General features: G+C 43.6%; 1 protein-coding gene and 1 long non-coding RNA gene across 5 annotated transcripts in view; one reads left to right on the forward strand and one right to left on the reverse strand.

Annotated features, from left to right (window-relative positions):
- The window catches only part of LOC105486024 (doublecortin like kinase 1), a 351,355-nt gene that overhangs the window by 123,592 nt on the left and 204,784 nt on the right, over positions 1-22,979 (forward strand). The gene's annotated exons all lie outside the window — the stretch shown is intronic.
- On the reverse strand, positions 6,103-9,570 carry LOC105486022 (uncharacterized). Its single transcript, XR_011614909.1, has 3 exons — positions 9,435-9,570; positions 8,849-9,022; positions 6,103-6,238 (listed from the first exon to the last, which is right to left on the reverse strand). It is a non-coding gene; the product is annotated as an uncharacterized lncRNA (long non-coding RNA).

Here is a 22,979-nt window from a genome sequence, read left to right on the forward strand (position 1 = left end):
GCAGGAAAGTAGACTGGTTGTGGTTTACCTTAAATATCAGTAATAAAGCTGGAAGCAGAAATGCTAAACTTCAGATTGATTCACCAAGCTACCCACAACACGCCAGGACCTATGCATTCTGGTTAGTCGAAGTATTTCTGTATAATGGAACAAAGCAATTGCCAGTAATTAATCCACGAGAAGCATACTTTGTTGTTTGGTTGGTTTTTTGCTTAGTTTTAGTTTGGGGGGAAGTTGTTTTATATCTGATTTAAAGACTATTACATTGCAAGTTTCACGACTTACAACCATAGTTGGAATGTTCTGTATGAGAAAGAATGTTTTCATTAGGAATCAGTCATTTTTAGGTTAGGACTGAACTAATCAGGCCAACACCACCTCATGATCATCGGTATTAAAAACTATTGATAGATGTAAACACATGATCGGCTGTTTAACTGTTTTCCATTGTCAGAATGAAATTAGCCTGTGAAATTAGATCCATGCATGTTCCATTCATGCTGGAAAAAGCCAGGAAAGGGAAAATGTTCTTTGCCCCCAAAGCAAGTTTTTGGGACTTCTGCTCTGCGATGATTTTCCCCTTAAAATGAGAGATGAGAAAAGAAATTAAAGACAATCATATCTGCGTAGGTTTTAGTTGGATTGGGGCCTATCTTCATTAGTAACAAATCTTGTATTTCCTCATCATTAAAAAGAACTTGATCCAGACAATCTGTGCTCATGTTTAGTGGAGAAGATCACGAGATTATCCAAAATGGGCTAGCCTTGGCTTTGCATTTGTGTATGGATGAAGCTGATAATGGATTTAATTTCAAACCACAAGGTGTAGCCCAAGGAGAAGGGAGCCATTCTGAAAGCTAATTGACTTTTTCCATCCTACCTTCAACTCAAAGCATTATTAAACTCGCTTTCTAGCAGGAGGAGACTATTCCTGCATGCAAATGTAGGGAAGTGGTTAAGGGGCTTTAAAGGGCTTCACTGCATGCAAAATAAATAGCACAGAAATCAGAGTGTTAAAAATAGAAGCTCTGAGTAAATAGCTATAGTTTTGTGGCCAACAGGTCAAATGCTCACCCTCAGTATTAAATGGGCAAAAATAAAGTTATGCCGTCCATATTGATGAAAGCAAATGTACATATATATATATGTGGAAAGAGATTTGTTTTAAGGAACTGGCTCACGTGAACATCGAGACAGGTAAGTTCAAAATACGCAGGGAGGGCTGGCAAGCTAGAGACTCAGGGAAGAGCTGATATTGCATTTCAAGTCTGCTGCAGAATGGCCTCCTGCTCGTGGAGGTCAGCCTTTTTGTTCTATTCAAGCTGTCAACCAATAGATGAGGCCCACCTGCATTATGGACGGCAGTCTGCTTTGCTCAAAGCTAGCAATTTAAATGTTAATCCCATCTAAAAACACCCTCAAAGAAATATCCAGAATAGTGCTTGACCACATACCTGGGCCCTGTGGCCCAGCCAAGTTGACACATAAAATTAACCATCTCAAGTGGGAATGGGCATTGCACATGGTGTTGTTTGCAATACTAGCACAATGGAGTGAATGACAAAGATGGGAGGCCTTAATCTATCTCTCCCTCTTAAAGCACTGATGATTTTATTTACAATTAAAATAGATTGGCTGGGTGCGATGGCTCACTCCTGGAATCCTAGCACTTTGGGAGGCTGGGTTGGGCGGGGGGGGGGTGGGGGGGCGGGGTGTGGATCACCTGAGGTCAGGAGTTCGAGACCAGCCTGACCAACCTGGTGAAATCCCATCTCTACTAAAGATACAAAAATTAACCGGGCGTGGTGGCAGGCATCTGTAATCCCAGCTACTTGGGAGGCTGAGGCAGGAGAATCGCTTGAACCCAGGAGGCGGAGGTTGCATAATACTGTACTCCAGCCTGGGCAACAAGAGTGAAACTCCATCTCAAAAAATAAAAATAAAAAATAAAATTAAAATAGATTGAAAATATTGTTGGCCTTAAAGTATAATATGGAAGGTATTTTAGGAAACCTGTTTTAATCTTATTGCTTATGTTTGTAACGTTTCTGCTAGATTTGCATTTATAAGACCAGCCAGGAAACAAAGATTTATGGTAAAAATGTGTGATCTCACGTACGTGGGTTAGTTTATCTTTTCTGAGGTTGTCTATCACGGCCTGCTGCTAAAAATAAGCAATCTTCTATTATTTGCTCACCTGTGATTTAGTCAGAAAAGCCAGTGTATTCTAATTAGTTGAGAAGAGGTGAAATTTCCATTCAGAATGATAATTTTCTGTTAACCATCATTGAAATCGAAGAGCCTCCCAGATTGTTCCTCGACATTTGAATTGGCTTCAGTAAAAATAAAAGAAGACAAAGGAACATTTATATGAAAGTAAAATGTTCTTATTCTTTCTGGTTTTGCAAATAAAACTACCAGACTGGTTTTCTTCTCTTTGTCCTCTGCTTTGTTTACATTCCTTTCTATTATATTTTGGTGTGACCCGTTAAAAATATTGCCCCAGAGTAACTAGTATATTGAAAATGGATAGAATTAGATTTCATAATAAAGTGAACTTAGTTCACTCAAATGTTAAGTCAAATCATTTCCCCCCACTGAATCCTTGTAGACACAGGCATTTGGATTGTGTCTTTCCAATATGATATTGGAAAAGATGAGGGAATACTGGTAATTTGAGGTGAAAAAGAAAGTTCTTATAGTTATAATTGAATGTAGATACTTTGTCTCTTTTCTTGGAGCAGAGGTTTAAGAAAGAAAAGAAACTCTACCACTACAAAGCCACCTTGGAGAACATTTAGACAAAAATTTCTCAGAGCATATGCTATTTGGTGAAAATTCACAAATTGCTCTTCATAGCTTTCTGAATTTGTGTCATATCTGCATTTTAAAATTGAATGTGCTGCAGTTCCAACCTGTATGCTTTTGAATGAACCTTAATGATGGGCCATTTCTTATTGCCATCATCTGTGCCTTTCATTGCTGATTTATGTCAACTGCCTTTAAATGCATTGTGGTATTTAGGCAGTGGATAAGATAGTAATGCCATCGCATGCTGGTTGCTTAATGATGCAATTGCTTGAAAATTTAAAACCCATAATAGCTTCAGGTCAGGTTCAGAAGTTCATGTTCCATGCCAGACATTTGAAGACTGAATCAGAGCCCGAGCACTGCCAAAATCATGCCGCATTTGTCAAGCCTGGTCTTGGGTAAAAGCTGTTGGAAGCCTCCCATTCATCCAAGCCAATCACTGATAATGAAGCTTCAGGGAACATGAAATATCTTTTCTAAAAGAACAGACAACCTCACCAGTTGGCTGCCTTTTTTTATTTTTAGTATAATTACCAGGGGCAAACTGTCTTGCAAAATTGGTATCTTATATTAGCTTTGAGTTTGTGTTCTCAAGAGCTGATGCAAGGATGTTTTATTAGCTAAGAAGATGTGGTTTGAGGTCAGCTGAACGTGATTCTTTCAGGTTTTTCTTGTGGACTGTAATGTGATTGACTATTCTGTGGTGTGGGAAGCTTACAGCTAGAAAAGTAACTTCAGGAGAACCACTTTCCTGTTTTCATGCTTACATTTTATCTGACTAATTCGCTTGGCTCCTGCCACAAACATCCATCAATGCACAGACTTCTGTTACATGGAAAGTTCTAGAAGAGCTGCCCACCTGGAACACCTCAGTCAAGCCTGAAGCTGGAATTGTAAAGTGTGACTGATTCCAAAATCACCATGCCCCAACCTACTCCTGCTAAATGGCTTAGATTTTTTTTTTTTTTTTTTGGAAGCTGCATGTTACTTTTCCCCTTTTCTTTTTTTCAAAGGGCTCATAGTATTGGTTCCAGTGTCTCAAAAGGATGTTTTGCAGATGAGAGAAAAGGACTTGAAAATAGTCTGAAATGCTGGAAGGACTAGAGATGTTAACTGGTCACTTTCCCTCACTCCTTCTGCCTTTCATATTCCACAGTGAGCTCTTTAAAGACTTTGGCTTTGAAGAGAGGAAATGAAATATGGCAGCCTCAAGGCTGATACTTGTCCTAGCTTTTTTTTTTTTTCCCTCATGAATGTTCAGAGAAAGGAATTGAATTCAAATTCTCTGAAACCTGCCCAAGATGCATTCAGCTGGGTCCTAATGTGTCTCTGAAGCACCATATGATGGGTAGCTCTGACTAAGTTGTGGCTAGATGTCTTTGATGTTATTACCATCATTAAAAAAAATGTTAACTAATTCCTCATGTATATAAATCTTTGTAATTCAGAACAGACTCACTTTACCTGATTCTCACAACCACTTGGTAATGAAGGCACAGCAGGTATTGGTTTCATCCTCATCCCCCAGTGTGTAAATGCAGAAACTAAGGATGAGAGGTAAACCTTTCCCCACATTTCACAGCTAGTAAGTGGCAAGTCTAAGACAAACCATGCTAAGTTCAGTGCTTTTCCTGTATTTTATGCTGCCTCCTGCCTTCTGTCAGCAGATTTTGGTGACTGTTGGAGGAAAGATAATTATAAGAAAAATTATAAGAAAAGATCCTTGCTCTTGATGAGTTTAAGGTCTACCTGGAGAGACAGAACTGGGGTAAGAAAGAGACAGAGAAGAATGCAAGGTGGGCTGTGCTAAGTGCTCAGTCAGTAGTTCTGAGGTTACTTGCTGCAGAAGCGTCATGTAGAAGTGATTGATCGAAGGCAGGGACAGCAGAGAAATCTCTCGGGAGGAAGTGACAGTTGAGTTGGTCTTGAAAGGAGAGTAGGTCTTAGATAAGAGAGAGCAGAGCAGCTTGAGCAGCTGGATCACAGAAGCAGATGCATATGACAGTGTGTAGGAGGCTGAGCAAGCAACTGTGTTGGACCCACATATTACATCAGGGAGACATTGCAGGCAAGGCTGCAGAAAAAGCAAAAGGACCAGGATGTGAAAATCTTGAATGCCTAAATTTGGATTTAATCCATTAAATAAGGAGAAGATATCCAGGGCTTCAGAGCAGTAGCTTCATGTGTATTATCCATTAGAGACTGGAGGTCACTGATGGGGGAGTAGTATATCAGTGCAGTTCATAAAGGTGGTAGAATTAAAATAAAGGAATGAATGACCAGGTCACACAAAGGAAAAAGGAGCAGGATTTTCAGGGGAAAGAGGAAAAATAGAGTCATCATAAAATGTATTGTCCAACCTAGGACATTTTCCAAGACAAATGCTACACTGGTCAGGACGGTGGGAAAACAAGCACAAACTGGGACTGTCCCAGGCAAATTGAACATAAGATCATACTGGGCAACAATGATGCAGAGGTTTTGAGACTGGGAGAGTTGTGGTCATTGATAGAAGTAAAACCAGCAAGGCCAATGATCTTGATTTTAGGCTTCAAGATGACTGCAGTAAGTCAGGAGTACATTTCCAGTGCAAAGTTAGAAATGCACAAAATTTGTCTGTATAACCCCTTTGTTTCACCTTTAACTCCTCTTTTAAACCTCCAGCATAAAAAAAAAAAAAAAAAAAAAAAAAAAAAAAAAAAAAAAAAAAAAAAGCACTTTCTTTTGAAGGAAGCAAACAAAGTAAGGAATGGCAGCCACATCCTAGTACTGTCACCATGTTGCACTGTAATTCTTCATTTTGAAACGTGAGCCTGGATGTACTGTCAGGAACTCCTCATCTTTGTCAGACTATGGCTTACAAAAGCAAATCCTTACATGTTTTCCCACATCAAAGGGGATCATTTGTCTCTTAAGTGGATTCAGACTACTTTGCGTTTCAAAACAACAGAATTGAATGTCTGTCAACCTGTTAACAATGGAGATTTTCAGAAGGAAGAAGTGTGAACTAGAAGGTATGAGTGTGGGAACCCCTATAATCTATGATTTCATTATAGATCAGAAAGGATTTGTTCATTAGTTATCAGTTGCCTTGGGACTTTTCAGAGAGGCAATTAAACCAAAATCTACTGAGCCAGTGTAATCATAAAACATAATTTTTTATGATTAAAAATGTCATTTAGGCTTTTATTTGACATTTTAGGTGATTTATGTGGCACTCTCCAGGCATTAGAAAAAAGCTTTATCAATGCCATGTGTAAGATCTTCCTAGCATTCCCCCCAAATAGATGAGTAGCTTTTCATATGAGGTTAGAACAGGGTAGTCAGTTTTAAGCTCACAAAATAATCTGGAATCAGACCTGGATTTGCTAATGAGGGGAAGAAAAGAATCTTTTCCTCTTCCATCCTAGGTTCACGGCTGAGGCCCCTATAACAAGAGATAGTTTAATGAGAAAAAAAAGCATACAAATGTACTTAACATAAGTTGTTGTTGTTTGTTTGAGATAGGGTCTCAGTCTGTTGCCCAGGTTCTAGTGCAGTGGTATGATCACAGCTCACTGCAGCCTCGACCTCCTAGGCTCAAGTGATCCTCCCAGCTCAGCCTCTCAAGTAAGTGGGACCCCAGGCATGCACCACCACACCTGGCTAATTTTTTAAAATTTTTCATAAAGACGAGGTCTCATTATGTTGCTCAGGCTGGTCTCGAACTCCTGAGCTCAAGTGATCCTCGGCCTCAGCCTCCCAAAGTGCTGGGATTATAGATGTGAGCCACCACATCCGGCCTTTAATCTAAGTTTTAAATGGCACAGGAGTCTTCATAAGGAAATGAAGACCTAAAAAAGCAGTTAAACTTGTGTGTTTTTATGCTAAGTCTGTTTAAGAGTGAACAGTCATGGAGAAGTATGATTGGATAAAGGTCGGATCTAATAGTAATAGGTGGGGGCAATTTAGCAAGGCTTGTTTGTTCAGGTTCTTCTTGGCATCTGTGTCTGAGGCACTTTTCTTTAGGTGTACAGAGGGTACCTCTCCCATGAGGGTCTTATGACCTGCTTAATGGGAGAAGGGGAGGTGGGTGAGATGAGAGTGACCATCCCATTTCTGCTTTTTCTCAAGTGACAAGGTGCCATATTTTGGAGTAGCATGTCCTAAACTCCATCATCAAGGAGAGGGTATGTCCTCTTGCCTTGTAAGGAACCTGGTCCATCAGGAGGCCTGAGGCAGTCATCTCTCAGAGCAGGAATTTGAAAGAGTGCCTCTCCATGGTCAGTTTTGTATTCTCCAGGCCTACTTTGTAGACATTATGTAAAAGAGAATTTATCAGATTCAAAATAACTTGGTGGGAATATTCAGAAATATGTCACTTAAAAAAATTCCCCACATTGGCTATCTGTTTAAAAACCAACAAAAATAGTAACGTTTGAAGTCTTGCTTGGAGTTCAACATGAGCTTGAAAACCATCTGCCCTGACTTAATCTAGAGCGTTCACTGAGTATAGACAACTGTACATAGGTGCTGTGAGGGATCCAGAGATTTGTAAGCCCAGCTGAAAGTCCTACACTCTGTATCTAGGAACCAAGTGGAGAACGGGTGTTTGTTACACCAACAGCCACTGCCTCCACTGCAGAGCAAGTTCAGAGAAGGCTGGGATTGGCCAGGCGTGACCTGGGGTGGAGAGGTGACCTGGGGTGGAGAGGTAATCTGGGAGCCTTGCAGCTAAAGATGAACAGAGAGACAGTGAGAGCCCAAGCAGAGATCAGAGGCCCAAGAGCCAATTGAGACTGAAGTTCTGGAGCATCAAAGAGCGCCCCCTCTGGGAGAAAGGACGTGCTTCAGAGGCCTGGGCAAGGTGGAGGATTTTTGCAGGATGCTGGCAATTTGTCCAGCATTAATAGATGCCATAGTGTAGTATTAAAAATTATGACTTAAATACATACAAATATTAGTTACTTTTAATCTGTATTTTGGTATTTAGTATTAGTACAACTTGTACTCTGATATTCAACCTACTTTTATATCCTTGGAAACAATTAACACATGGTTTAAATAGGAAGACATTCTTGGGAACTAGGACCTAGGACCACAAATATATTTTCTATGCTTTTTACATTCTCATCATGAGTGTGCCACCTTCAGATATAATTTTCATATTTTTAGTAGACATATGTAAAAAAGTGTAATTAAGACTGATTACCCCAGGAGCTGTGCTTTCTTTGAAAAAACAAAAAGGTGTATCTGGCACCTACCAACTCTTAGTTTATCACGTATCTGTTATTTTTAAAAATTAAATATTTTCTTCTACAGTGAAAAATGTGAAGAAAAGTCTTTATAAAGGTGATGTTTTGCTGGGTGTGGTGGCTTATGCCTGTAATCCCAGCAACTCAGGAGGCTGAAGCAGGAAGATTGCCTGACTCCAGGAGTTCTAGGCTGCAGTGAGCTATAAGCAAGACCCTGCCTCTTAAAAAATAATGATAATGGCCAGGTGTAGTAATAGGATTACACACCTGTAATCCCAGCACTTTGGGAAGCTGAGGCAGGTGGATCACCTGAGGTCAGGAGTTGAAGACCAGCCTGGCCAACATGATGAAACCCCATCTCTACTAAAAATACAAAAATTAGTCGGGTGAGTGATGGGCACCCACCCATCTCCCGAGTAATCCCAGCTACTCAGGAGGCTGAGGCAGGAGAATCGCTTGAATCCGGGAGGTGGAGGTTGCAGTGAGTCGAGATTGTGTCATTGCACTCCAGCCTGGGCAACAAGAGCAAAACTCTGTCTTGAAAAAATAATAATAACACTAAAGTCATGTTTTGAAATTTCGAAGTATAGATATTTTGCAAAAAGCAAATTTACAAGCTGTTCCAGTACACATGTATCTTAAGGGAGTCTGTTGAAGGTGAGATAGTCAATTCGGAAAAGGAGAGCATGCGGTAGGTGTTGGAGAGAGTGAATATGTTATGGATTCTGTACCCCTATTACCTTCTAAATCATGGGCTAATTTGTAAAGTTTCTATTTATTGTTTGTTGAAAATTTACACTTACGTTGCTGAAGATGGCCTGCAGGTGAGAGAGCTCCTGCAGGCAATTTCCAATGGCTGTTTAGATCCTGGAGTCCGTGTCCCTCATGGCGTGTGCTAATGATACCCTGTAAGTTGTTCTGGGCCGAGGCAACTATTCAGGTCTCCTGAAATGTTCTGGGCTGCAGCCATTTCCTTACTGCAAATGAATAATGAATGAGCTGTGGTTTAAAGCTAATGGTTCAAGATAAAATCAGAAGCATCATGCAACATGGGTAATGCTCCTTTGTCATCTCCATGGAAACTGCTATTTGTCAAGACACACTAGTATTTCAGAAGACAGGAGTCAACGGTTTTTGTAACTTCAGGTCAGCTGTTGAAAAATAGATTTAAGAAGCACAGATTGAGACAGAATGAATACAGAGAAAGCCATCTGCATGCAATGGGAGAGCTCTGTTAGACCATTCTTTGGGACTTTAAAAAAAATAGATCATAAATGGTATAATAAATATTAAGCTGATAGATTTGAATGGAAAGTTGAGTTAACACTTTTTCCCTCCCCCAACACTATGACTTGGCATCTGGCTGGGCCACATAGTGAGTGCACAGACCTCATCCAGGTGGCCTTCTTGCATCACAGGGGGAGGGCTGGCACCGGTGTTGCAAGAGGGGAGAGCAGCTGGCTGCACAGCCCTGGTACAAAACGGGCACCCCAGCCTCGCACACGCATCAGGCCACGGTGTCGCCAGCAGCCTGAGCGTGGGGTCCCCACTGCGGGGGCTGATGTCAGCATGCTGAGGTCACATTGGGGATCGGATCTCATGCTGCAGCCTGGCAGTGGGTGGGGCAGGGGCCGATGCATCCCAGCGCTGAGGACAGTGGCACTCCGGCCACTTAGGGTTAGAGGGAGGAAACAGTGGGGCTGGGTCTTCCAGCCCCATCAGGACTGGGAGGTGCTGGGGAAAGAGGGAAATAATAAGGAACAAGAAATGTCCAAAAGTGGGGCCCAGAACTAGATCTAGCAGGTGGCTGGGGCTGCCTTCACCAGCACAGCATGCCGGAGGCTGGCCTGAGACTGGGGACCCCTGAGGATGGGGTGCTCCTTGTCCCTAGTGAGAGAGATGTGGGGAGCGGGGAGGAGACCGTGCCATAAAAGCTCTAGAAATGTTCAGACATCAGTAATACATTAAGAAAGCACCTCTTCACACTCTAAGCTTCTGGCCTCTGGAGCATATAGCTTTGGGTTACCTCAAATCCGAGGGAAAAGCAGCCAGTGTTACAGACTTGGCCTCCATCTTGGCTGCCCCGCTGTGGCCGCGCTACTCAGGGCGGGTTAGCTGCCTTCTCTCCTCCCATTTCATGGAAAGACCAGGTAGTGCTGCCCCTTGGGGTCATTTAATTTATTTTTTATTGCTGTGGTACATAGTTGGTGTATGTATTTTACGGGATACATGAGATATTTTGATACAGGCATGCAATAAGTAATCATCACGTCACGGAAAATGGGGTATCCCTCCCCTCAAGCACCCCTTCAGGGTCATTTTAAATATGAAATGAGACAACACCTGTGAAAAAGATGAAGCCCAGTGGCTGGCGCCTCACTACTCTCAGTAGAAAATTAAAGCATTTCTCTTCACGAAGGCTGTCTACGGAAGTCGCCCCCTCGCATCTAAAAAAGGGGTCAGAGTTCAAGCCTTCTCCTGCCTGGGCCTCCCAAGCAGCTGGGATTACAGGTGCGTGCCACCATGCCTGGCTAATGTTTGTATTTTTTTAGTAGAGACAGGGTTTCACCACGTTGGTCAGGCTGGTCTTGAACTCCTGAGCTCAAGTGAGCCTCCCATCTCAGCTTCCCAAAGTGTTGAGATTACAGGCGTGAGCCACTGCTCCGGCCACCACTGACACTTAATTCTCAGCCAGTCTCAGTCTCTATCTATTGCCCACCCCTTTCTCTGCTCAGTTAATGAGAGAACAAGGAAACGGAGCTAATTTAAGTATTTTTCTACTTAAATTACAAAATATTATCAGGAAAATGGAGCTTTTACAAGAGCATTAAACCTTTTCAGTGCAAACAGAAATGCCTTTACATGATTGTCCAGGCTTCCTTGCAGTGAAGAAACTTGACTCCTCACCATCTTTCCCCCTTCTCCCTAGGGCTAATCTCCCCTCCCTGAACATGTGTCCTGTGCTCCGCACACATTGTGTGCATCATCACCCATCACCTCACAGCCTGAAAAACGAAGGTGTAGCTCTACTTACAAATGCAGCCTCTGCTTAGGGAAGGATCTTGGATCTGCCTGTGAGGACCATGAGGGTCCCATCAGTTTCTGTATTTCTCCAGCCCCTCCCCTGCCCTACCCCCAAAGCCATTCAGTCAGAGATGCAGAAAGCTGCCAGTGACCGACAAAAGAAATCCTCTCAAGGAGCTAATGCCGGGCAGATTGTGAAAAGTGCTGGGTTTGTGTGTGTGTGTGTGTGTGTGTGTGTGAAAGAGGTGATCACTTCTATACCCCTCAGTGTGTGCTTTTGATTTCCACATTATTTAGCTGGCTACTCAGATCTGATTAAAAGCATCTGCACGAGACAAGGTATAGCAATGAAAGTCAAACACAGACCCGTGAGAAGATGTAATGGAAACAAACTATACTGGGAGTTCGCTTGCTGGGTGAATTTGAGACCAGATCCTCAACCTCCTGGTTCTCCCCTGCCTCCTCTGTGAAATAGGGATAATGCTGCTTCACTGGCCTTTTTTTTTTTTTTTTTTTTTTTTTTGAGACGGAGTCTATTCTGTCACCCAGACTGGAGTGCATTGGCGTGATCTCAGCTCACTGCAGCCTCCAACTTCCAGGTTCAAGCGATTCTCCTGCCTCAGCCACCTGAGTAGCTGGGATTACAGGCGCGCACCACCACATCCAGCTAATTTTTGTATTTTTAGTAGAGACAGGATTTTACCATGTTGGTCAGGCTGGTCTCGAACTCCTGACCTTGTGATCTGCCTGCCTTGACCTCCCAAAGTGCTGGGATTACAGGCATGACCCACTGTGCCCAACCTTCATCAGCCTTTTAAGTGAGGGCCACACCTCATGAACTCTTAGTATCTTCTCCACTCTATGATTACGATTGTTTGGACTTTTTATTTTTCCTTAAATCTGGGGATCAGTACTGCTGTGCTGAGGATGTGGCTTTCTTCCTGATAAAATACCTATTTCTTCCATTGGAATACATTTTAATTTGGGAACAAGCATCAATTTTAGAATAAACCCTTCATGTTCTGCTAGTTGGCATTACTACCTGGCCAAAGGGGAGGAAGATTCTGGAAAGGGAAGGAAAAAGGGCCTGGAGGGAGCAGCCCACCCCTAGCCAGTCTCTCCTGAGCCTGTAGGCCACCAAATCCCTCAGTCCCAAGGGCCAAGGCTGCCAAGGACCTCTCCTTTCAGCAACATCAAAAACGAGATGACATCAGGTTACCACTTACTAGTGCCTAGAGAGTTGTCAATTACCTTTCAGTCACTTACCCTTTGCTAATTGCAAAATAAACAGACTCTGCAGCCTGTCTTCAATGACAGCCTCATCTCCTGTCCTAATATTTGTATCTTAGCCTCTTATGAATTGCATTTCATAGATCATTTCCTAAATACTCTTCCTCCCTTTTGTATTTTAAGTACTCCAATTTTTTTGTTTGTTTGTTTGTTTGTTTCAAAGAGCAGGGATCAGAGTCAGATTTTCTAAAGGGCCTGCCAGTGCCACACCTGCTATTGTTGATCCTCATACCCTGTAGCTCCCTAAGAATGGCTAATCCCCTTGGCAGGAGGCATTGTTTCCAGGGAGAATGGGTTTATTGGCTTCCCACACCTCTGTTAGAAACAACAGTGGAGAAGGATGATGTGGAAGGGAAGTCAGCTGGTAGCAGGTCTAAATGCATCCGTAATCAGAAAGATTTCCAGATTTCCCTAATTGCTGTTTTTATTCGCAGAACTTCTATTTTAAGCGCACACACTCACATGTGGATTGACAGGCACCAGCCACTGTAATGGCTGTGTCTGTCTGTAGCGCCTGCAAACACTTGTTTCCATGGTGACAGGAGGCACCACAGAGACACAATTATGGTGCTGCTGGGACCAGGGCACTGCCACACCAGGAGGCCTCTCAAGTGTGCGTGTGTGTGTGTATGTGTGTGTGCGTGCGCTGGGGGCACAGGGTTGCTGTCGAGTGCAGAGTGTGAAAAAGTCAAGCAGGGAAGGGGTTGGGGAGATAGGCAGAGGGAACATTCGCTGGTACAGAAGCCTGGGGCTAGTGAAGAGAGGTGATACCTGGATCAGGGGAATGATAAAAAATTGAAGAAGAAAGGGAATACAGATGGGAAAAGGAAAGGGGCAAACAAAAATGGGAAATTTCTCCTCTCTGCAGAGTATCATTGCCCCTCCGTTTGAAAGGTTTATTATGGCAGAATTATCCCACATAAATTTGCCAAGTAGAGAAATAGACTTTAGTGAGCAGAGGCAGATGGTTCAGGCGGTTTGGGTGTCAGAGTTTTTCTGTAACTCCAGAGTTGATAGTTTGCTGCCTCCGGCTCAACAGCCCCATCGGGGAGAGGAGATGAATTGCTCCCTCACCCACTGCAGGGTTTTCTAGGCATGTGAAGCCATTACTTCTCCTCTGGGCTCTGCCCAAGGTGGAGGCACCCAGTGTTGTCTCCAAACAATGTCATTTGGTCTGAGTGAATTAGATGTGAGGCAAATGAGGCCTCATCCAGGTCTCACAGAGGGCACAACTGTTTTTCAGAGACCTTGAAAGGATGCCCAAAGGATTCCATTATATTAATGCTGACTTGGTGAACACTGACTGAAGTCCTATCCTCAGCTGACAGACACCCACCCTAGGTGTCAAGCAACCAAAAGGGAACTTTCTGGGGTTATTCTGTTAGGCTCTGGTTGTAAAAATCAGTGGTTCTCTGGTTCCAGATTGAGCATTTATTGACAACCTACTGTGTGCCAGCAGTTTTCACAGAGGCTCGCCTGCACCACTGTAAGTGGTCCTGGCCGCATTTCATAGTGGAAGGCCTGGAGGCTCAAAGTGGTTGAGCAATTTGCCCATAGTCAAGGAGGTCAAGTCAAACCCAGATTTCCAGATTGCAATTCAGTGCAGTCTCCTGTTCAAGGAGGTCAAGTCAAACCCAGATTTCCAGATTGCAATTCAGTGCAGTCAGCTGTTCAAGGAGGTCAAGTCAAACCCAGATTTCCAGATTGCTGGAAAAAACTTCTCAAAAAATTTTCTTTGGGCCACAGTAGGTGTATGCATTTATGGGTACATAAGATGTTTTGCTACAGTCATGCAATGTGAAGTGATTATATCATGGAGAATGGGGTATCCATTCCCTAAAGCATTATGCTTTGTGTTGCAAACAATCCAATTATATTCTTTTAGTTATTTTCAACTGTATAATCAGGTTATTATTGACTATAGTCATCCTGTGGTGCTATCAAATAGTAGGTCTTATTCATTCTAGAAAAACTTTCTGATGGAAGGATTCAGGCCCAGGAGTCCCCACTGAGCCTGATTCCACTCATGCACTTGGTGATGGAAGGACCATGACATGGTGAGCAGGCCCAGCAGGAGTCTGGCCAAGCTTGGCTCCTAGGCAGAAGTGGTTTCCCGAGATTACTTGCTCCACCAGCCTTACAAAAGAAAGCCTTGGGGAAGAAATTTCCTGTCCATTTCTTGAATTTTCTGAGGAGTTCTGGGCTGGCTCATGCTTGTAATCCCAGCACTTTAGGAGGCTGAGGCAGGAGGATCACTTGAGGCCAGGGATTTGAGGCTGTAATGAGCTGTTATGGTACCAGGGCACTCCAGCCTGGGCAACAGAGTGAGACCCTGTCTCTAAAATAATAATAATAATAAAGAGTTCTGAACCCTACAGGAAGCTTGATAAAGCAGACAAAAAAGCAATTCATGGTCGGGTGTGGTGGCTCACACCTGTAATCCCAGCACTTTGAGAGGCCATGGTGGGAGGATCACCTGAGCTCAGGAGTTGAAGACCAACCTGGCTAACATGGTGAAACCCTGTCTCTACTAAAAATTCAAAAAAATTAGCCAGGTGTGGTGGCGGGTGCCTGTAATCCCAGCTACTTGGGAGGCTGAGGCAGGAGAATGGCTCGAACCCAAGAGGCAGAGGTTGCAGTAAACCAAGACCACACCACTGCACTCCTGCCTGGGCTGAATGACACCCTTTCAAACAAACAAACAAAAAAAGCAATTCACACTAATCAATGGACTTTGAACACTTCCTAATCATTTGTAACATTCTGCAACAGATGTGACTTAGCAATCAGGTTTTAAAGTTTTGAAAAATTGTATTCCAATCCAAAGACTGACAATGAAGCATCCGCTTGTGTTATTTATAGTAATTTTTGTTTTGCTTTGTTAATGTTCACATTGTGATCTCACTGTGGGCCTACTCTGGCTTTAGAAATTAATGGAACTTTAGGTATTCTGACTTCACTAAGTTGAAATTCACTTGAATTGATTGCACTTTCTCCCACCCTCCCTCTCTCTCTCTCTCCTTTTTCTCTCTCTCCTTTCTTTTCTTTTTTCTTTCTTTTCTTTTCTTTCTCTTGAAATAGGGTCTCACTCTGTTGTCCAGGCTGGAGTGCAGTGGTGCAAATCACTGTTCAGTGCAGCCACGAACTTATAGACTCAAGTGATCCTCCTGCCTCAGCCTCCCAAAGCATGGGGATTACAGGCACATGCCACCAGGCCCAGCCTGGTTCCCTCTTTCCTTGGTGAAAAGTGCCTACCCCAGGGGGCTGTGACCTCACCTTAACTCTCTTCCTTTCTGGCCTAGGATACCTCCAGGTGGGTGTGGTAAAATCTTAAATGAACAATGCATTTATATAACCATCAGGTAGTACTGCAATATTTTATAATTAGAGCTTTTAAAAATTCATGGAACTTCAGCCTTGGGAAGAGTTTAAAAAAAATACATGAATGAAGGGTTCTACCTCACACCCACTAGGATGGCTAGTATAAAATAATCAGAAAATAACAAGTGTTGAGAAGAATGTAGAGAGTTTGGAACTCTTGTGCACCATTGATGGGAATGCAAAATGGTGCAGTCACTATGGAAAACAGGATTACAATTCCTTCAAAAATTAAAAATGGATTTTTAATTGCAATTCAGTGCAGTCTCCTGTTCAAGGAGGTCAAATCAAACTCAGATTTCCAGATTGCGGTTCGTTGCTGTCTCCTGTATTCACTAGTTCTCTTTTATGCCAAGAAAAAACTGTCTTTGGGTACACGGTAGGTGTATGCATTTATGGGTACGTAAGATGTAGTCATTCCATTTCTGGGTTTGTACCCAAAAGAATTGAAAGCAGGGTCTCAAAGACATATTTGTGTATCCATGTTCATGGCAGCATTATTCACAATAGCCAAAAGTTGGAAGCAACCCGGGTGTCCATGGACAGAAGAATGGGTAAATGAAATGTGGTCTATGATACAATAGATGATTATTCAGCTTTACAAAGGACGGAGCACAGAGGATTCTTAGGGGAGTGGAACTACTCTGTGTGATAGTCTAATGGTGGATCTGTGTCATCAGTTTGCTCACAGAATGTGCAACACAGAGTGAACCCTAAGGTGAACCAGGGATTCTGGGTGGTAATGATGTGGCAATGTAGGTTCATCAGTTATAGCAAATGTCCCCTCTGGTGCTGGATGTTGATAGTAGGGGAGGCTGTCTGTGTTGGGGGACAGGAGGTCTATGGGAAATCTTCATCTGTTTCTCTCAGTTTTGCTATGATACTAAAATTTCCCTTAAAAAAAAAGTCTGTTTTTTTAAAAGCAAGGAAATTCTGACACATGCTACAAAATGAATGAACTTTGAGGTCATTATGCTAAGCGAAATAAGCCAGTCACACATACCCACTTTTTATTCCACTTATATGAGATACCTAGAGCAGGAGTCCCCAGCCCCTGATTAAGAACTTTGCTACACAGCAGGAGGTGACAGGTGGGTGAGTGAGCATCACTGCTTGAGCATGCCAGGGATCTAGGTTGCACGCTCCTTAGGAGAATCTAATGCCTGATGATCTGAGGTGGAATGATTTCATCGCAAAACCGTCCCCACACCCAGCCCGCATCCATGGAAAAATTTTCTTCCAAGAAGCTGGTCTCTGGTGCCAAAAAGGCTGGGGACCACGATCTACAGTATTCAAAATTACAAAGACAGAAAGTAGTTGCCAGGGACTGGAGAACAGGGGGAACAGGAGTCTGTGTTTTGTTTTGTTTGACACAGGGTCTCCCTCTGTCACCCAGGCTGGAGTGCAGTGGTCGATCTCTGCTTACTGCGACCTCCATCTCCTGGGCTCAAGCCATCCTCCCACCTCAGCCTCCCGAGTGGCTGGGACTACAGGTGCATATACCACACCTGGCTAATTTTTGTATTTTTAGCAGAGCTGGGTGCCACCACGTTGGCCAGGCTGGTCTCAAACTCCTGAGCTCAAACAATCCTCCCGCCTTGGCCTCCCACTTTGCTAGGATTATAGACATGAGCCACCACACTCAGCCAGGGAGTTCATTTTTAATGGCTACAGAGTTTCATTTTTACAAGATGAAAAGAATTTTGAAGACCAGCGGTGGTGATGGTTGGACCACAATGTGAGTGTTCTTAACACTGCTAAACTGTACACTCGAAAATGGTTTAGGATGGGAAACTTTATGTTATATGTATTTTACTACGGTATAAAAAAATAAAGGTGTATCTCCTGTTGGTCCCAAGTAGATGGGATTTTGTTATATTTTCCACAGCACACTTTGAGTTGTAATATGTTTTACCCGGAATCACAAAAGAGCCAGTGTGCTCAGGTCCAGCTGACTTAGTGCCAGAGCCGCTCAGAGAATCCTTCATGTCCAGTTGAAGAGGGACCAGGCCGTCTGCATGTGGTTGCCTCTGCGGAAACAAAGGTCATTTTCAGCCCTTACTGCAGGGTAACACATTGCAAAAACTCACAGCTCTCCAGCTGTTAAGATTTGAATAAGGTAAATGACCATGATTGGCCTTTCGCCACCGGGATTTGTTCGCAGTGAATCATCACCACTTGACTGAGGAGCCAGCTCAGCATCTTTTTAAAAGTTAAAAAGAAAATTCAGTTCCTTCCCTTTTAGCCCAAAATGCTATGAGTCAGTACTTTGGCACTGGGAGTGGAAAGCAGTGAGAAACGGGTGGGCCTTTGGGATCTGATGGGAAAGGATAGCTCTGGGACAATATTGTTTATGGGTTGGTTGTCATGCATTTGCCAAGCAATGGCAGTGGCTGTTTAGAAGCTTTCTACGCCTCACCCCATTCACATGTCCTCTTTCTGGTTGTCTCAGTTCTGAACCCCATGCAGAGATCAGCTGACATCCCTCGTCCTCCATGAAACCTCACTGATTAGTCCTTCCCTGGGTCTCCTGAATCCCGGGCTGTGTTCTCTTGCTTTTAATAGTCATTGGACAGTCACTTGGCACTTCGTTTACAGCCCTTGGGCTACTGCCTTTTTGTGGGTAAAGGTTGTCTTCCAGGTGGAGAATCTTTCTCCAGACCAAAAACATAGCTTCTCTTTTGTGGCCTCATGGCTTAGCAGAGATCTGTATGTGAGATTTGGGTACTGGGAACAGCTCGGCAAGTTACTAAACTCTGCAGAGCTCAGGTTTCTCATTTTAAAACTGAAGACAAAAAACTACCATTAAAGGAAGATCGCGTTTTCAGGATTAGATAAGACAATGTGGGTAAAGCACTTAGCACTGTGGCTGGTGCCCAGTAAATGGTGGTTATTACTCTTACTAGTAAGGTAAGTCATAGGTGTATATACTATTTGGGAGTTAACCTGAGTTCACTACTCTTTTAGAAGATAGTGCCATCATTGTGATAATTCATGCTATTGTCATTTTGTAATATCTTTGTGTGAAATGGGGCCTTTAGAGAAAAAAAAGGTGTGGAAATCTAACGTAATCTCTTCAGGCTAAGTGTAACTTTGAGTTTCCTGGAGGTCTAGTGACACCAAGTGGCAAAATGTGATATTACATGTTGGTTGTTAGAGTGTTCAAATTCTATTTCATTGGTAAAATAGCAAATTATTCTGTTGTGTATGATTTCTGAGTTTTCCTGTCTTACTTGTAATCTAGTCTTAAGGAGTGACAATGGTAAGATTATAAGAGTACTATGTGTAGACTTATTGAATGAAAAACTGGAATTCTTTGCCAAGCGCGGTGGCTCATGCCTGTAATCCCAGAACTTTGGGAGTCCAAGGTGGGTGGATCACCTGAGGCCAGGAGTTCCAGACCAGTCTGGCCAACATGGTGAAACCCCATCTCTACTAAAAATACAAAAGCCGGGCGTGATGTCGCGTGCCTGTAATTCCAGCTACTCAGGAGGCTGAGGCAGGAGAATAGCTTATACCCAAGAGGCAGAGGTTACAGTGAGCCAAGATCGTACCATTGCACTCCAGCCTGGGTGACAGAGCGTGACTCTGTCTCAAAAAAAAAAAAAAAAAAAAAAAAAAAAAAAAAAAAAATTTAATTTAATTTAAAAAAAAGAAAAGAAAAACTGGAATTCTAAATTGCACAAAGCAGAAAATCGATTCTTAATGCGCAAGTGTTTTCTTCAAGTATTATTTATATCCTGTCAATACAGTGACACATTTGAAATTGACACCAATTTATAATGGATCATTAGTCATACTTCCTTAATATTTCTTTCAGGAGCAATGACATTCTGCTTATTATCTACCCAGTCTATAAAGAAAGCTGACATTTCCATACTCACAGAGCTCTTGTTGACAATGTAATTGTGCCCACTGTGTAGAGGATATTAGTCCTATTAACTTATGATGGCTTCTGAACCTTGACTTTCTTCATGGGGAAGTAAATGAACAACTTTCCATTAATCGTTATGCCACTGAGACAGCATCTGGGCCTGGAGTTAGTGCTTGAACGTGGAGCTGTTCTTGAGTTTATGACGCCATTATTAGGTACTGAAGAGCAGACCAGAGTTGATGAGCTGCGATTTTCTAAACCTAGTCATTTGTTCTCAGCCTTCTTCATGTCACTGCCGGCATTCATCTCTGGCTGTGATCTGGCCTTATAGGTATTTCCTTATTCATTATTTGAGGTACTGTGTGGAATAAAAGAAACATAGCTCATCAGACCCATCAGGATACACCTGATGATCGGTATTAAATGTGTGCATTTCTGTACTTTAATTAGCAAATACCTAATGTTGGGGCAATGGAGAACCATGTGCTCAAGTCAAAAGGGCTTCGTGATAGTCATTCACCAAAATGTAGCTCCTCAGAAGGAAGTCCTTGGACTCACCCATCCTTTGCTTTGCCCTCAGGCCACTTATTTGGGGTGAGCTGGGAGTGGCTGACGTACCCTTCCCTCCTGCGCGTCCCAAGGAAGGAGTGCAGAAACGCAGACAGCAGATTGCTCAGGGGAAAACGTGCCCAGTCTGCCCAGACACTCTGAGTTGGGAACATAATCAACTGGCATTTATGAGGCTCATAGTTCTGATTCAGTTTCCTGATATGCATGAAGTAACTTATATATTTGGAACAGTTGATAACATTTGAATTTATCTGTCTCTTTCTATATATACATACACACATATACACAAAATGCAGCATTTTATTTTTGTCATTTCTTAACATCTGGAGTGGATGCAAGTTTCACAAATGAAGCTTTTTGAATTATTTCTGATACAATTCCTTAAATAATAAAATCCAGATTCCACTAAGGCTTAAGCTCTCTATATCCTTCCTGAGGCTTTGTTAATTCTTTGGGGACACTGTGCTGATGATTGTTAATGCCGTGATCTGCTCATTTGTGGTGACTGAAAGAGTAACAGTGCAGCGTCCAGCCAGGCATGCCTCGCTTAAAACCTCAGAGAAGCAGAAGTGCTGGGAGGACCTTTCTCAGGGTCACTCACAGAATTCTGCCTCGAGCTGACAGGCTTAAGCATCATTTGCTAAGGGTTCACCAACATCCCTGCCCAGAAGTGTTGCTGAGGCTGTTAGGGAGGAAACAGTGAGCACTGTGCCAGCCTCAGCAAGATGCTGAGGTAGCAACGTGGCCAGGAGCTTCCATCTGGGCTGCAGCTGCTCCAAAGTCACCTCTCTCTCTGTAGCACCACGTGCTTGTGCTGTCCTTCCTTATTTGACCACGCCCTTCCTGCCATCCCGGGACTGATTAGAGCTGGTCAGGACTGACCTCCTTTCTCCTCTCACCCTGCCTCCAAACCCACCCCTACAATGCTTTGAAAAGGAGCCCTATCTGCATGTCATCCTTTGGGGCTGGCTTGGAACCCCTAGGGAAACAGTGAGCTCAATCTACTACACAACTGATGCTGTGGGAGACTAGAGGAGTTCCCTGGAGGACAGGCTCCCCTCTGTGTCATTGCCTAGTGGCCCACTGATAAGCCACAGAGGCCACTGCCATGGAGGAAATAGGTCCGAGGATGTGGTCCCCTGACACATTACAGGAAGGCTTGCTTTGGCTTTGCAGTTGGTGGTACATTGTGGAAGTTTCCAAATCACAAGTAGATGGCCACTTTCAGAGCGGATAGGGCTCCTTACCCTGTTGAGTTGGCACACAAAAGGCGAGGGAGGGTGGCCCATATGTCATTAGACGTCAGGTTTCCACTGGTAGGAAATCCTTCTGGTGATGTCAGGTGAGTTAGGGCAGAGCCATGAAGGAATCAAGGGAAGAAACATAAGCAGATCTGTATGATGCCCCAACCCAGGATTTCCTAGGGAAAACTCATCCCCGTGCTCAGGGCACAGTCCTCCCTCCCCCTTGTGTCTCCAGTTTCTGAGCCATTTTATACAAAGTCATACCGCCAGAACTCTGGTAGCAAGTGGGGTGGGGGTGGGGCGGCCTCCAGCTCCCTGGTCTCACCTTGGAGCTGGTTGAAGAGGATGGCATCCTTCATGGGCTGTGTGGTAGGGACTTATCCAGGAACAGTGAGTGGACCCTCAGTGTCACCTCCCTGCACCTTGTTGCCTCTGTGTTTCTAGCACCCCAGGTTGGCACCGTGACCAGCTAGATGACGCCATGAACTGAGGTCTCCAGCCTGATGCAGGTCAGACCCCCTTTTCTTCCTTTCAGTGGCAAAGGCGAGACTCATCTCTGGTTCTCCAGCATTGCTCGTATGTGTTTTTTCCTGCCCAAGCCTACTGGTCCCTCACGCTGTGTCCTCTGCCTCACCCACACCACAGGCTGCACCTGCCCTCCTGCTCCTGGCTCTAGGCAGCTCAGTGGTGCTCTTTCTGCAGCACAGATGGATTGGTGTAAGCCCTGACCTAGTCTTTGGTCATGTAGTGTTTACAGTTGTGCACAGGCATTGTGCCCTTGGGGACCTTACACAAGCTCTACCCTCACTTTTTTCATGGCACACTAAGCATGGAAATGGCACCTGCCTCAAAGGGTTGTTGACTGAAATGAGATCATTGAGCTGAAGTTCTTAGCACCATTCCTGGTATGTTCATTTTCTAGGGCCTCCATAACAAAGTACCACATACTAGGGCCTTAAACAACAAATATTTATTTTCTCACAGGGCTAGAGGTCAGAAGTCTGAGATCAAGGCATTGGCAGGGTTGGTTCCATCTGAGGCCTCTGTATTAGTTTGTTCTTACACTGCTATAAAGACATACCTGAGACTGGGTAATTTATGAAGAGGTTTAGTTGGCTCATGATTCTGTGAGCTCTATAAGCTTCTGCTTCTGGGGAGGTCTCAGAAAACTTACAATTGTGGCAGAAGGTCAAAGGGAAGCAGGTACACTTCACATGGCCAGCAGGAGAGAGAGCAAGCAGGGAAGCGTTACACACTTTCAAACAGATCTCATGAGAACTCACTATCACAGATCTCATGAGAACTCACTATCACAAGAACAGCAAGGGGGATATCCGCCCCTAAGATCCAATTACCTCACCATGTCCCTTCTCCAAAATTGGGGATTACAATTCGACATGAGATTTGGGTGGGGATGTAGAGCTAAATCATATGAGCCTCTCTCCTAGGCTTGCAGGTGGGCACTTTCCCTTTGTGTCCTTACACGGTCTTTCCTCTGCATCTGTCTGTGACTAAATTCCCTCTTTTTGTAAGGACAGCACCAAGATCAGATTA

The sequence above is a fragment of the Macaca nemestrina genome, chromosome 16, assembly GCF_043159975.1.
Source record: "Macaca nemestrina isolate mMacNem1 chromosome 16, mMacNem.hap1, whole genome shotgun sequence".
Taxonomy (NCBI): Eukaryota; Metazoa; Chordata; class Mammalia; order Primates; family Cercopithecidae; genus Macaca; species Macaca nemestrina.